Raw genomic sequence first — 13,961 nt, 5'->3', positions numbered from 1 at the left:
ATATCCCTGAATAATAAAATTATCCCTAACATTAAAACAGTTATACTAACGTTGCTATTCATTCATTCATTCATTGAATTGTTGGTAACCTTTGAGCACCTGGAGAGGGTCAGGTACTCCCCAGCAAGCTGGCTGTGATGCTCGGCACCACAGACATTGTGCTACTGGTGTGGAGCTGACAGCCCAGCAGTGCAAACTGACTTTTTAACACAGAGATAATTGCATAATTAAAACTTGTTACAAGTGCTAAGCATAAAGGAGGAAAATAACAGTGTTCCCCGAGAGTGCATAACAGCATGGGAAGTAAATTAGACTGCAGGTCAGCCCCACTCCTTCACACCCTGATATTTAAGGGAAATCTGCAGAAGGAGTAGATACTGGGCAAGGTATCTAAGGGACAAGGTAAACCTCTTGGTGGGGATAGCAGTAAGAACAGAAACTCAGACACAGTAAGCAGAGGGCTCCTAGGCCAGCACAAAGTCTGTTCCCTGCTGCTAGATTTAGCGCAGCTGTTAGTAGGGTGTTCACGGGTAAAAAGCCCTGCAGGATCCCTGTGAGAGATGCTGGATGTTCAATGCAGTTCTGTTTAAAATGTGACATTTTCATATTTTCTCTTTTATTATCTAGGTGGCTCTGGGGAGAATATTTATTCAATGTTTCTTTTTTACTCCTTCCATGTTATTGTTTATTAACAGGATAAGAAAATAAATCCTCATTACAAAATAGGAAAGGGGAACAGAATCTGGGTGTGGCCTTTCTGAGGATGGTTTGAACTCCACAGAATCTTCCTGATATTCTAGAAAGTGAGTCCAGTCTCAGCAAGGCCAAAGCTGTCTTCCACCCTGAGTGTCTGAATAATCACTCATGATTCTGAGCACTTACTTGTTAGGAATTTTGTTAACAATTCCTGTCGGTGTGGGTTTTTTTTTTTTTCTACTCTTTGAAAATAAAATCCGTATATCAGTGAGTTCCAGACAACTCTGTCTACCTAATAAGACCCTTTAAAGGAGAAAAGAAAAACAGAGAAATGGTTATTTCCATTTGTCAAGAGTCAGAACAGATTAATTTAATCCCTCCAAAAATACTGAAATTAGATCCTTTCTGAGCAGGTGAGATGGCTAAGCCATTAAGAGCACTAGATACGCTCCAAGAAGACCGGCTTTGATTCCCAACACGCATATGGGGAAGCATAACTGTATATAAGTCCAGTCCCGGGGATCTCTTCTGGATTCTGAGGGCACCAGTTACACATGTAGCGCAGCATCGTACATGCAGGCAAAACACTCATACATATAATATTTTAAAAAACTAGATAAATGATTTTAAAATCATGAGATCCTTTTCCTGACTGCTCTGTGTTTTCTAAAATGGCCTTAAGCCTCTGTCCCAAAGAACCGTCTGGCCCCAATTCATCCCCTTCCATGCAAACAGTTTAGATATGGTCTCTAATAATTGAACAGACAATGTGCTTTGAAAGAGCTTGTGCTTCTGGTTAGAAAAGTACTTTCCTGTGTGAGCAGAAGCTCCTGGATGTCAAGAGAAAGTTATCAGAAACGGAGGAAGCATTATCAGCTTCTTCTGTCTGCTGCCGCCTTGGTTCTGGTGACAACCAATGTCTTAAATAAGGATAACGGTCCTGGGTTGGGGAGCCTCACTGACAGCATCAAGATTGGCAGTCAGTTGCAACCCTTCAGTTGGAAGGCCCCCTCTTCCCCGAGCATTGAGTCCAGCCCTTTGTCTTCAGAGTGGGCAAGATCTAATCAATCAACCCGTCCATCAAGGTAAGAGTGCCTGCTAAGATATTCAGGATCTACCTGTGAGGTCATATTTAGGTCCAAGAAACATCTGCAAATGCCACAGCATTTATCAGAGGAAAAGGCAACTGAATAATGTTCTCAAAAGAAAAAAAAACAAAAAACAGTGGATAATGCTTTATCTTAGGATAATTACAAAAATATGGACTATGAATAATAAAATTTTGACATCTAAAAATTTCTAAAAATGGTGATAAGGAAAATATGTATCTTTATACATACAAGCTCATAATATAAATAAATTATATACTAGCCCCCTACAAGATTTCTCTCTATATTCTGTATGCACCATCTCTGATCTGCAGATACACTGATTGTACACCAAACTGACAGGTAGTCAACCCTTCACGTCCTTACTCATTGAAACACTTCATCTTCTGTACAAATCAGGTCTGGTGAGCCCATTAAACATGTAAGTCCTTTGGGTGTTAGTTTTCATAGGCAATGTGTATATGATTTAAATTATACTATGCTGACTACTCTCTAAATAATGAGGTTGCTATGGGTAAAACACACCGATTAAAATCTTCCCAGTGAGATGGAACAGGTTTGTACTGTTATGCGGTATTGAAATTTCTCCTTCACGTTTCGAACTTAAAATGGGCAGGGTGAAAAAGCTAAAATGAAAGAAAACAACCAGAAGTTTGTTCCCGCTCAAACTACGGGATTGGTTTATGCATTGGGCTCTGGAAAGAAGATGAACAGCAAAAGCACCAACTCTATAAAGATGCAAATGAGGCTCCATGTGTCATCAGCCTGATTTGATCGGAGCAAGCGGCCTTTGCTTTGAAGCTGACAGACCTAGGTTTGAAAGTCACTATTATAGATTATTGTACTAATGACCTTCAATAAATCGTGTTACCTAAAAACCCATGTTTTGTCAAGATTGTTCTCCATATATCTTTGCCCTACAGATTGACCTTCAGCTGACAATATGGATTTCTTTTGGCCAATGAAACAAAGACTAGCAGATAAACTTGGACTCTTAGAAACCCTCTTACTTTATCGTAGGAAACAAGGGCTGTTCTGTAGGGAAGGGCATGCTTAGAGAGCAACCTCTCACTCCCACTGCAGCCTACCAGACATGGAAAAGCCAGTTCCTTCGGATAGCAGTAGACTTCCTTGGGCCGTCTGGTAACTACACACATGTAGATAGATACCCAAGAGGGTCTAGAAAAAATCAGCTAAACTTACCTCAAAATGCAAGACGCTGAGTAAATGAATTATAATGCAACATAAATATAGGTAGTTCATCATCTCACAAGAGATAACAAATCAAACACCTTGTCCTAGAACTGGATAGCAAAAAAAAAAAAATCAGTTTTTGAAATTTCAGTTTATTATTTTAACTCCTTGAACTTGAGTTATCTCTCCTGTAAGAGAATAATAATTTTATTGTTGCATCAAATTGGGCATTAGACCAAATGAACCCTCATTTTTTAAGTGTTCTACTTAATTCTGGGATGCAGAGACTGTTTTCCCTAGTAATTTTTTTTCTTTGCCTGAGTCATTATAAAAGCAAACCAGTGAGAAAATTCCTTTCTTGTCTAAGCATGGAAATATAAAAATACAAACATGTTTACAACAGATGTATGCATATAACATGCGAAGATCAGACATTCCAAAAGCACATTAGAGTAGACATCAGGATAGGGTCACACATAGCATTCTACTGTCTATGGAAATACAAGTTTTATTATATTCATTAAAAAGCATTTAAAATGAGGCTAGATGACTGATGTTTCATAACTGATTTACCTGAAATCCTTTTTTATAATCCTAAAGACATTAATGTCTCCAATTTAGTACAATTTGTTATATGTTACTCTACATAGTCAGAGGTATTACATATTAACAATTTAAATTACCCAAAATCTTAGTGTTTCTCAATTGCCAAGCGGGTGTTGAACATTTTAATTTCTTAACTACTACTTAGGGTCTTACATAAATGCAGTACATGTATACATAAAACGAAACTAAAGCACACATGTATAAATAACAATGCACACTCAGGTATTCGTATAAACACACACTTAGAATAAACAAGTATCACGGCTTGTACCATTATTACCACTACCTTCTTGAGGTTGACAGAAAGATATTTTATGTAATTTTGTCCCATTGTTTACAGAAGAACTTGGACCATAGGTAAGATGAAATACTGTAGCTCTGCTTAAGACACAGTGGGTCTGGCTATATGTATGAGGGTGGCATGCATCTGTAACTTGGAAGAAGAAAGTTTAATATTCATTGAGATCCACACACCCTTCCATCTTCTCTAAAAAGACCAGGCATTTTATATTCAGCTCCTGTTGGCTTCTGTTAATTTGACTCAAACCTAGACTTGTCTAAGAAGGGAAGAAATATTAATTGAGAAAATGGCTACATAAAATTGGCCTATAAGCAAGTTCCCATTTTCCTGATTGGTGATTCACATGGACTGGCCCACTACATGGGGACCTACCACACTTGAGAAAGGTGATCCTGAGCTGTATGAAAAAGCAGACTGGCAAGCTATAAGAAGCAAACCAGGAAGTAGCATTCCTCTATGACCTCTGTATCAGTTCCTACCCTGTTTTGAGTTCTTGCTCTGACTTTCTTTGACATGGACAGTGACCTCGATTTGTAAGCTGAAACAACCTTCTTTCCCCCACAAGCTGTATTTGCTTATGGTATTGTATCAAGGCAACAGAAACCTAAAGATGCCTGTCTTCTCTACCTGAAATATTATTTTCTGTTAGTCAACTTTGCATTGTGGTACCAAAGTAACATAACAATGGAGAAGGGGAAGATTTGGCTCACAGTCTAAGGTTTCAGTCCATGGTTATCTCACTTGCTTAGAAAACTATGGAAAACCAGAACACTGTGGTGGCAAGAACATGTGACCATAGACACTACTCTTATGATGCATGATAGCAGCCAATGAGCAAAGGCAGAATTATAATAAAGCCACACCCACCAGGACTACTAAGCTACGAATATATATGAATGAGCTAATTTACTGCCAATATTTGAGTCATCATGAGCCAATAAACTCCAAAGACTTTATTTCTAAACACTGTTGCTTTAAGGACTAACCCATCAACATTGAGCTTCCAGAAAACACTCAAGGTTCGTACTATAATAGTTTCACATTAATTTAAAAGAGAAGACAAGGTCTACTCGTTCCAACCAAAATGCACTAACTTCCTAATACCCCCATCTCTCCTAATGACTGTGATGAAAAACTATTACCAGATTGCAGAAAGGAACTCTGCAATAACAGTTAAATTTCAAGGTTGATTTGGAAGAGGAGTAAGATGTTAAGGGGTGACCAATATGGCAGGGTTTATTTTTTTTTCTTCAGCTCCCAGTTTTGAACCAAGAGCAAAACTACAAAAAAAAAAAAAAAAAAGTCAAAGAGAGCAGAAAACTTCTAGAAAAACTCTCTCAAGGGGAAAGGGAATCTCATGGGCCAGAAAACCAGTTCCCCCTTCTCTTTCTCTCTCTCTTTTTCTCTCTCTCTCTCTCTTTCTCTCTCTCTCTCTCTCTCTCTCTCTCTCTCTCTCTCTCTCTCTCTCTCTCTCTCTCTCTCTCTCACCCAAGACAATATTACAGCACTTCTATGATGACAGCATGTAGCGATGTGTGCAACAAAAGACCCCAAGGAAAATTGTTCTCTGAGTGCAGAGCACCGAGATCTGGTGAGGGTGAGAGGAAAGCCACACTGTTTCTCTCCATTTTTCACCTTTCTTTCACCACTTTGGCTCACAGTCAACCCAGATGTGTAGACAAAGCCAAAAGCTCTCATAATTTTTGATTATGTGTATGTCTGTATATGTGCACCTGTGTGTGGCCTAGGAGGTCAGATTCATCAGATCCCCTGGAGCGGGAGTTATTCATGGTTCTGAATTGCCCACACTGGGAAGTGAACTCTAGACCTTGGCAGGAGGCGCAGGAGCTCTTAACTACGGAGACATTTCTCCAGCCCCTTGAAAACATTCTTGTTAGCCACAGCAGCACAGGTGGCGGTAGAGATCTGGTCCAGGAGCTATAATGTGCCAATGTGGAGTCTAATCTTGTGAATTGCTCATGGTTTCCTTTTAGGTCAATTTATTTAGGGATTGAGCTAAGCACAAACCAGTGCTATGTGTGCGTCTCTGGCACCTAGTTATTACCTTGTATAATCCAAAAATAAGAATGTTAAAAATTATGAGATAAAGTGTCAAAATAATGCTTTAAAATATGTAAGTGTTTGGAAAACTAAGAGGAGTGTTTGTGCAATGTGAAAACTTTATGTCATTCAAATTTCTGGGTCTATTCATAAAGTACTACTGGACCAGCTGCACGCTCCATTGTGTAGTGTGTGCAGTATCTATATGACAAGAGCAGAGTTGAGGAGCTTCAAAAAAGACCAGGTGTCCACAAAGCAGGAAAAAATTTACCATTGAGGCTGGACAGGAGAAAAACTGTTCTGGCTTCTGATAAAGGAAAACAAACAGAATAAATACCAATCTTAAAGACCTGATGTGGGAGTTAGACAAGGCTTGACGAGATACCGTTTCCATGTCCAGTGAGGTGAGGATGCTCTTGCTATGCATGTGAGTGTTTTGATTCCTGTTTCTGTTTCCTGTATAATGGCAAGATTGAACCTAGAGCTGTTCTCAAGCTAGGTCAGTTCTCTACAACTGAGCTACATTGTCAAAACCAGGATTAACACTCTTGAAATAAATGGAAAGAGAAAATGTCTCAAATGAAACAAAGACTTACGAGAATAGGACAAATAAATAATTACATCACTTTCCCTCCTTCCTTTTCTGTAGCATCAATTCTAGTTGGTTTTAATAAGAAAAGAAACAAGTCAGATATAGGGCTTTATGCTGAAGATCAGAGAAGCAGAGGGGTCAGTCACTAGAGAGTTCTTTATCTCTAAGCAATGCTCAGAACAAAGGGGTGATCCTATTCTCAGGCTGCCTATCCAGATCTGTCTCCAACCACACCTCAGACTAGCCTGAGCTCCTGTCTCCTTCTGTCTTCTATTCCTCTCTCTACCCATTCATGTCACTCCTGTCTCTTCCTCCCTAGTGCTGGGATTAGAGGTGTGGGATTACCAAGTGCTGGGGTCACCTTTGCGTGAGGTATGTTTCTCTTTTAGACTGATTCAATCTTGTGTAGCCCAGGGTGATCTTGAACTAACAGAAGAATCCCTCTGTCTCTGTCTCCTAAATCCTGGGATTATAGATGCGTGCCACCACTCCCTGGCCTCTAATGGCTTAGCTCTGCATTTTGATCTTCAGGAAAACTTTATTTCTTAAAACATAAACAAATATCAATAACGTCACCTAAACTAAAGAACACAGAGGCAAAGGTAGTGTGGTGGTGAGAATCAAACCTTAGAAATCTACAAGGCAACACAGAAAGAAGTAGGGGAAAGAAGAAGCCAATGAAGGCAGATTAAAAATGGGGAATGATAATGAGCTTTTCCAGTTTGGTTAACATCACAGGTATAATGTGCAATCTCCAACAGGATAGCTGCAACTAGAATTATGTCCCACACCACAATGACACTCGTAAAAAGATCAAAGGAAAATGGGGAGAAGTGAAACTAGACAGCAAGGAAACCACCACATTCTTCATTAAAATGATGCAGAGATCCATTGCAGGTATGGAAATTGGAAATAAACATAGGAAGAAAAAAATATTTTGGTACTCTGAACTCTGACATGTGATATTTTCATCTGAGAGAAACGAAACTTGGGAAGATTAATTGACTTACCTAAAACAACTCTCAGCTAGGAAGGAAGGAGGGAAGAAGGGCAGGGAGGAAATGGAAGGAAAGAGGGGGGAGTGGAGAGAGGCAAGGTAGGAAGGAGGGTGGTAGGAATGAAAAGCAGAGAGGGGATAAGAGAGACAGAGAAGAAGCAGTAATCTCTTGGTAGAGAATGGAGTTAGTAGAGACCTTAACAGTGTTCTTATCACTATGTTTCTCCTTAAGGATAAGAAGAAAAAGGTGTTTTTCCACAACAGGAAGTAGCTTAAGGGAAGGTAATTCTCTCTGGAGGATTCCAGGCTCCCACTGAGTAGTAGTAGGAAGCTGAGACATGGAGAATGTTAGAAAGAAAACATGGAAAACAGCCAGTGAATTATTTTCCCTGCTTGCTGAAGCCATATTTAAAAGGGCAAAGACAGTGAGCAACATCCTTTTTTCACAGGAACAAAACCATTGGGAAATCTAGTAATAAAATATAGCACTCGTTTCAGTGCCAAGAAAAATTATACGAATTACTTGTTGACATTACATAGCCAAAAAAAAGAAGCAAGACACTGGATTATTGACTAAACTCACAAATTCTTTGGCAGAGGATAGCATGTCCTTGGTTTCCACATTGTCTTTCTCCTCATCCTTCTTTAATCTTTTCCTCTTTCTAATCCTTCCTCTTCCTTTTCTTCTTCTTTCTCTTTCAACTTCTTCTTTCTGCCTCTTTCTGTTTCTCTGTGTCTCTGCCTCTTACAAATACAAGAGACAGGGAGAGAGAGAGAGAGAGAGAGAGAGAGAGAGAGAGAACACCAAAGATGATCATCACATCGCTAGACTTCAGTCTTTATACTGATCTAGACAGCTGTTGTAGTGGGGTAAACCAAAAGAAGACTGGGTATCAATGAGATATAGAAAAAACTTTGAAGATGATAATGCCAATAAAGTTCTAAAATTAAATATTTAAAAACCTAAAATTTTAGGGATTGAGTTAGAAAATAAAAAAGAAGGAAAAGAGAGATTTTGTTTTAAAACAGTATTCTGAGATTAGCTTCTATGTCAGTAAGCAGCAATCTCCTTACAGTCCTGCCTTATAAACACATTCAATTGAGTTCCAGTAGAGATCTATAGGAATTTGTCTGTACTTCTTTGGAGAGGTCAACAAATAATTGGAAAACACTACCGCCACTTTTTGAGGTGTCTAGGTTCAAAAGGCATTAAGGAAAGCCAGTCTTCAAACACAGCCAAGAATGGCACTAAGGATCATGGTGGTATTGTGATGGACTCAGTATCCACTTGTGTGGCGATACCACCTGAGTTGGGAAACAGTTATGTGGACACAGTTAAAAAGCAGTCAGATAAAATGCTTCATGGTTTCAGACTTCTAGGGCAATAGACAAATCTTGTGGTCCCTGAACATCCCTTAACTTACCTTTGAGAAATGAAATAGACTGCCATCTACAGTCTTGCTCTTTATTCACAGTAAACCCTTAATGCTGTGGTATTTAAGAGGAAGAAGAAGGATATAAGTGTTATGGCTACATGCACACAATAACTAAAGCAGGCTACCTACAGGATGTAAAGATACCCTGGACAAGATCATTACTTCAGAAAGAGCCATGTGACCACTCTTGTCATACCCTCCCCCTTCCCCATGGTTAGCTTGATCTGACCTAATCTTTTTACATCTGACATTTTTCTTTGTTCTCTCTTTTTTTGGCCCTAGACTCAATAAAAATTATCATTGCTTTAAAAAAGGAAATGGATAGCTGACATTGATAGGATAGACCTCAGGGTTTTTTTTTTTTCTTTGTTTGTTGTTTGTTTTGGGCAAAGGAAGACAGAGGTCCAATGATTGTTTTGAAAACTCTGTGGCTCTGGCTTTCCAGGACACAAATCAGAAAAAAGGAGAAGTAAAGAGGTGATTTAAAACTGATTATATTTTGTCAGGAGGGGAAAAAATATCTTGAAAAATCATCAAGTATATTCCATTTGATTCTCTTTGTGTAGACTTTATTGGAAAATAATTTTTTTCATTTTGTTCTGATAATGTAATTTTGTATTTTATTATTATTATTTTAATATTATAGAAAGTTGAATGGGAAGACACTGAGTGGTAATTATAAGAATATGCCAGGACTTTCCCTTAGGTTGAGAAGTCTAGCTTGAGAAGACCTATCAGGGTTCTATTCATAGTACTTTGGGAGAGATCTATGACTCTGAAGAACAAATCTAAAAGTTATTAGGTTTAATTGCTTACCCATTAGATGTCAAGTCATTCTACATGGATGATGAGTTTCAAAAGAAGCTTTCAGGTACCCTTTGACCTTGGTTCTAGTGCTTCCTGTTGATTAAGAAGAATCGGCCCAACAGTCTCTGGGGAAAGAGATATTCAAAGTCTCAGCAATAGCTATTGAGAATTAGGAGACCCCAGCTCATCTTAAGAAATAGAAAAGGATCATTCTACAAAACCAAACAAAAACCCATTGAGAATGAATTAACAAAGTGTCCACAGGGTATAAGAGTGGTGTCAGAGTAGAAACAAAAGAGTATTTTTTTCCACCTCATCAAAAATGTGCATTAGCAACCCTTAATGTATAATTACTAAGGTGCCAAGACTCATATAGTGATAAATTACAACATTCCTTACTCTCTCTTCCTCTGTTCACATTCTCTTCCCATCCTCTTTATTTCTGATGATGGGTGTTCCTGATGCTTGTGACAAAGAAGTTCATAGAGATGGGGTGCTCATTTCTTTAAGGCTGCATACACCAGTGCCACTGTTTGTGTTAGTGTTTGTGTTTAGTGAGCTTTATGGGTACACATAATGCAAGTGACATTTTAAGGCATAGGCAGAAGGAAGTTTCAGGTGTTTGTGTTAACTCATTTCAATGGATATCATCTTCTAAAATGAATACAGTCACAACCTCCTTATACATTTCTTTTCTGTTTAAACCAGTATATAACATATTAACTAGCTGTTACTCCATACCAAGAAGTAGAAACTATCATAGGAGAAGAAAATAAACTGAGTGCTTCATCAAACACCAGAGTATAGGAATTGAAGGCGGAAATATAGCTAAGACACAGTCATGTAGAGCAGTAATCTAATTCTAATGAAGTGTGTGGAGAAAGCAGCAAGAGAAAGCAGCCATGAATGGTAGATTGTTCGGGAAAGGCTCTTTTAAATATTGAAAATTTGAGTCACTTTTGAAGAAAGGGAGAGAATGGATTTGAATTTTGAAAAGGGGAATGCCAGGGAGCAGGAATCACACATACAACCTGCGTGAGTGGGAAATGTATGACAAGTTAGAAAACTCCTAACAGTTTGGTGTTAGTAAAAGCTACGGCTTGAGTGTGTTCCCCAAAGTTCTTGTGTTGGAAATGCAGTCCTGGTGCTCACATGTTGTTGGTGTTTGGAAGATTCTATGAAGGGCTACTGCTCAGGCCCCCAAGACACCAGCAACTTTCCAATAAGATCTAGGGTACTGCTCTGGTTGTTCATGATGCCCTCTGCCGTGTTGGGGTACAGTAAGGATGCTCTCAACAGGCACTGAGCAGTTGAAAGCATAATGCTTTTCCATGTGCCTGATTCATAATTTAAATTTCTATTGTATACAAATTGCCTAGTAGTGTCAATGAAAACAGACTAAGACAGTGGATACAAACCTGTGTGCAAGTGAGTAAGGAAGCCAGGGTTTGTATAAGATTAGAAACCAGCAGGATTATCTAAAAGGAGAAGGGAGCCAACGGGGTTTCAGGAAATTCTGTCTTCAGCTGTTGGAGAAGAAAGGAGATCAGAGCAGTTTCCAGCGGCACCTCTGAGGTTATCAAAGGATGAGCGGGAGTTGTTAAAATCTAAAGCATCCCATGTTGCTGTCCCTTGCAGGTTAATCCTCTCTTGTCTCAACAAAATGGCCACCACTGGTGACGTGTTTAAAGGATAAGACTTTGGAATTTATCTCTTCAAGAGAAGTAAGAGATAGAAGACCTGGATGCTCCCTCCAAGGATGAGATTAAATACTTCCTTAGGTGCTGATAAAAGAAGCTGTAGAGACAATTGTCTGAGCAGTCACTGGTGGTAAAAAATTCCATTAGAGAGAGAGAGAGAGAGAGAGAGAGAGAGAGAGAGAGAGAGAGAGAGAGAGAGAAATATGTGAAGCATAATTCAATGAAGGAAGAGCCCAGGGTTCTGTGGCCTGATAGTTTTCAAGAAAGAAGATTTTTTTTCTCCCACTTATAGTTCTTGACAAAGTGTTCCCTTCTCATTTTTAAGAAGCATCCTCCCCCCACAGCTGATGTGAGTTTGAAACCCATGCTGTGTCCCAAGACCTGGAATCATCAATAGTCATGTGATTCTCCGCTTTTGTTGACAATGGCTGAAGAATGATGTCTAAGAATAGTGCATTCTATTCATCTTGATAGCCAAGAGAGTAAGTGCTTTGGAAATCAGAAAAAAAATATGTAGTTCAATATTTAAATGCAAAATAGAAAACTCTTTCAGAATATAAAGAAAAGTAACTAAAAGCAAAATATACCCAGAGTAAATGAATTCCGGAGAAAAATGAAATATAGAGATAAAAATCTCAACACTGCTCAAGAAATAGAATCTTTTCAACATCTTCTTTTGAGTGTGTTGTTTGCATAGGCAGTATGAAGAACTGGACTTTTTTCATAACAAATGGAATAGCAGTGCTGTTCCTCACATAGGAATCTGTTTCCTGAAAGTGTTATGCTTAAGTTTCTGAGCTCTTCTGAGTAGTCCCCTGCATCAACATCCTTTAAGGAACAGTTGAAGAAAGGATAATGGCTCTTCTGCTTCATTTGAGCCTTGAGGAGATCAATGTATGGAATTGTTCCTTATTTATTTAAACTCATTGTTAGACTTAATCATTTGATTTCAGCAAGATGTTCTGGAGTTATGGGGTGAACAGATATGTATCAAATAAAAGACACATACTGGAAATAATGTAAGGAATTCAATTTGGGAATTATATAATACATTCTTCACTTCATCAGCAATGAAATGTATGGTGACCATTAGGCTCACAGATAAAAAAAAAAAAAAACAGATTGAGTAACTTGTATGAGTCTCACTACTACTAAAGTAGAAGGGAAAACCAATAACACAACTTTCTCATGGTTAGCAACAAATGATGGTGAGACAACCGGTTATCTAACAAAGAATTAGTTCTTTATAATGTTATGACCTTGGCTTATGTAAGAACTTCATAGGCATGGCATTAAAAGCACAAGCCGAGAAAGAATAAAAATGACATCAAAACTCAAATTTCTTGCTCATGTTCTCCCTCCTTCTGCTCCTCATTTGGACTTTAGGAGCTCAGTCCAGTGTTCCAATGTGGGTCTCTGTCTCTAGCTTCATCCATCGCCAGATGGAGTTTCTATGGTGATATGCAAGATATTCATCAGTATGGCTATAGGATAGTGCCATTTCAGGCTCCCTCTCCCCAGCTGCCCAAGGATCTAGCTGGGGACATCTCCATGGACACTTGGGAACACCTCTAGAGTCAAGTCTCTCGCCGACCCTAAAATGGCTCCCTTAATTAAGATATATACTTCCCTACCCCCATATCCACCCTACCTCCTTCCCAACTGTCCCATTCCCCCAAGTTCTCCCCATCCTCCCCTTCTCACTTTTTTCTCCCCATTTCCCCTTACCCCCACCCATTCCCATTCCCAAGTTTCCAATTTTTGCCTGGCAATCTTGTCTCCTTCCAATATCAGGAGGATAACTTTATGTTTTTCTTTGGAAGTCAGGACCGCAAGGGGTGTGCCCACCCACTGAGACGGTGGGGCTGATCTAATGGGAGCTCACCAAGGCCAGCTGGATGATGGAGCATGTGATCAAACTGGACTCCCTGAACGTGGCTGACAAGGAGGGCTGACTGAGAAGCCAAGGACAATGGCACTGGGTTTTGATCCTACTGCATGTTGTGACTTTGTGGGAGCCTAGTCTGTTTGGAGGCTCACCTTCCTAGTCCTGGATGGAGGGGGGAGGACCTTGGACTTCCCACAGGGCAGGGAACCCCGACTGCTCTTTGGACTGGAGAGGGAGGGGAAGGGGTATGGGGGGAGCGGGAGAGAAAATGGGAGGTGGGGAGGAAGTGGAAATTTTTAATTAAATAATATAAATAAATAAATAAACTAAAATTTCTTTGCTGCAAAAGATATTATCAATATGCATGGATAGAAGGAAGGGACAATTTAGCTAGGTATCATGGATGTCTTCTGGGAAGCAGTACTAACCACACAGAACAGTGACTGTTGCACAGCTAAACTGACTGCCAGTGTGACTGCACAAGGCTGGCATAAGATTAAGCCAGTCAAACTCCCAGCATGAATGAGGGAGGACCTCCAGAGGGCCTACATTTCTGCTGAGGAGCTTTGGTAAT

The sequence above is a fragment of the Chionomys nivalis genome, chromosome 21 (genome assembly GCF_950005125.1).
Source record: "Chionomys nivalis chromosome 21, mChiNiv1.1, whole genome shotgun sequence".
NCBI lineage: Eukaryota > Metazoa > Chordata > Mammalia > Rodentia > Cricetidae > Chionomys > Chionomys nivalis.
Note: the sequence above shows the minus strand (reverse complement) of the source record.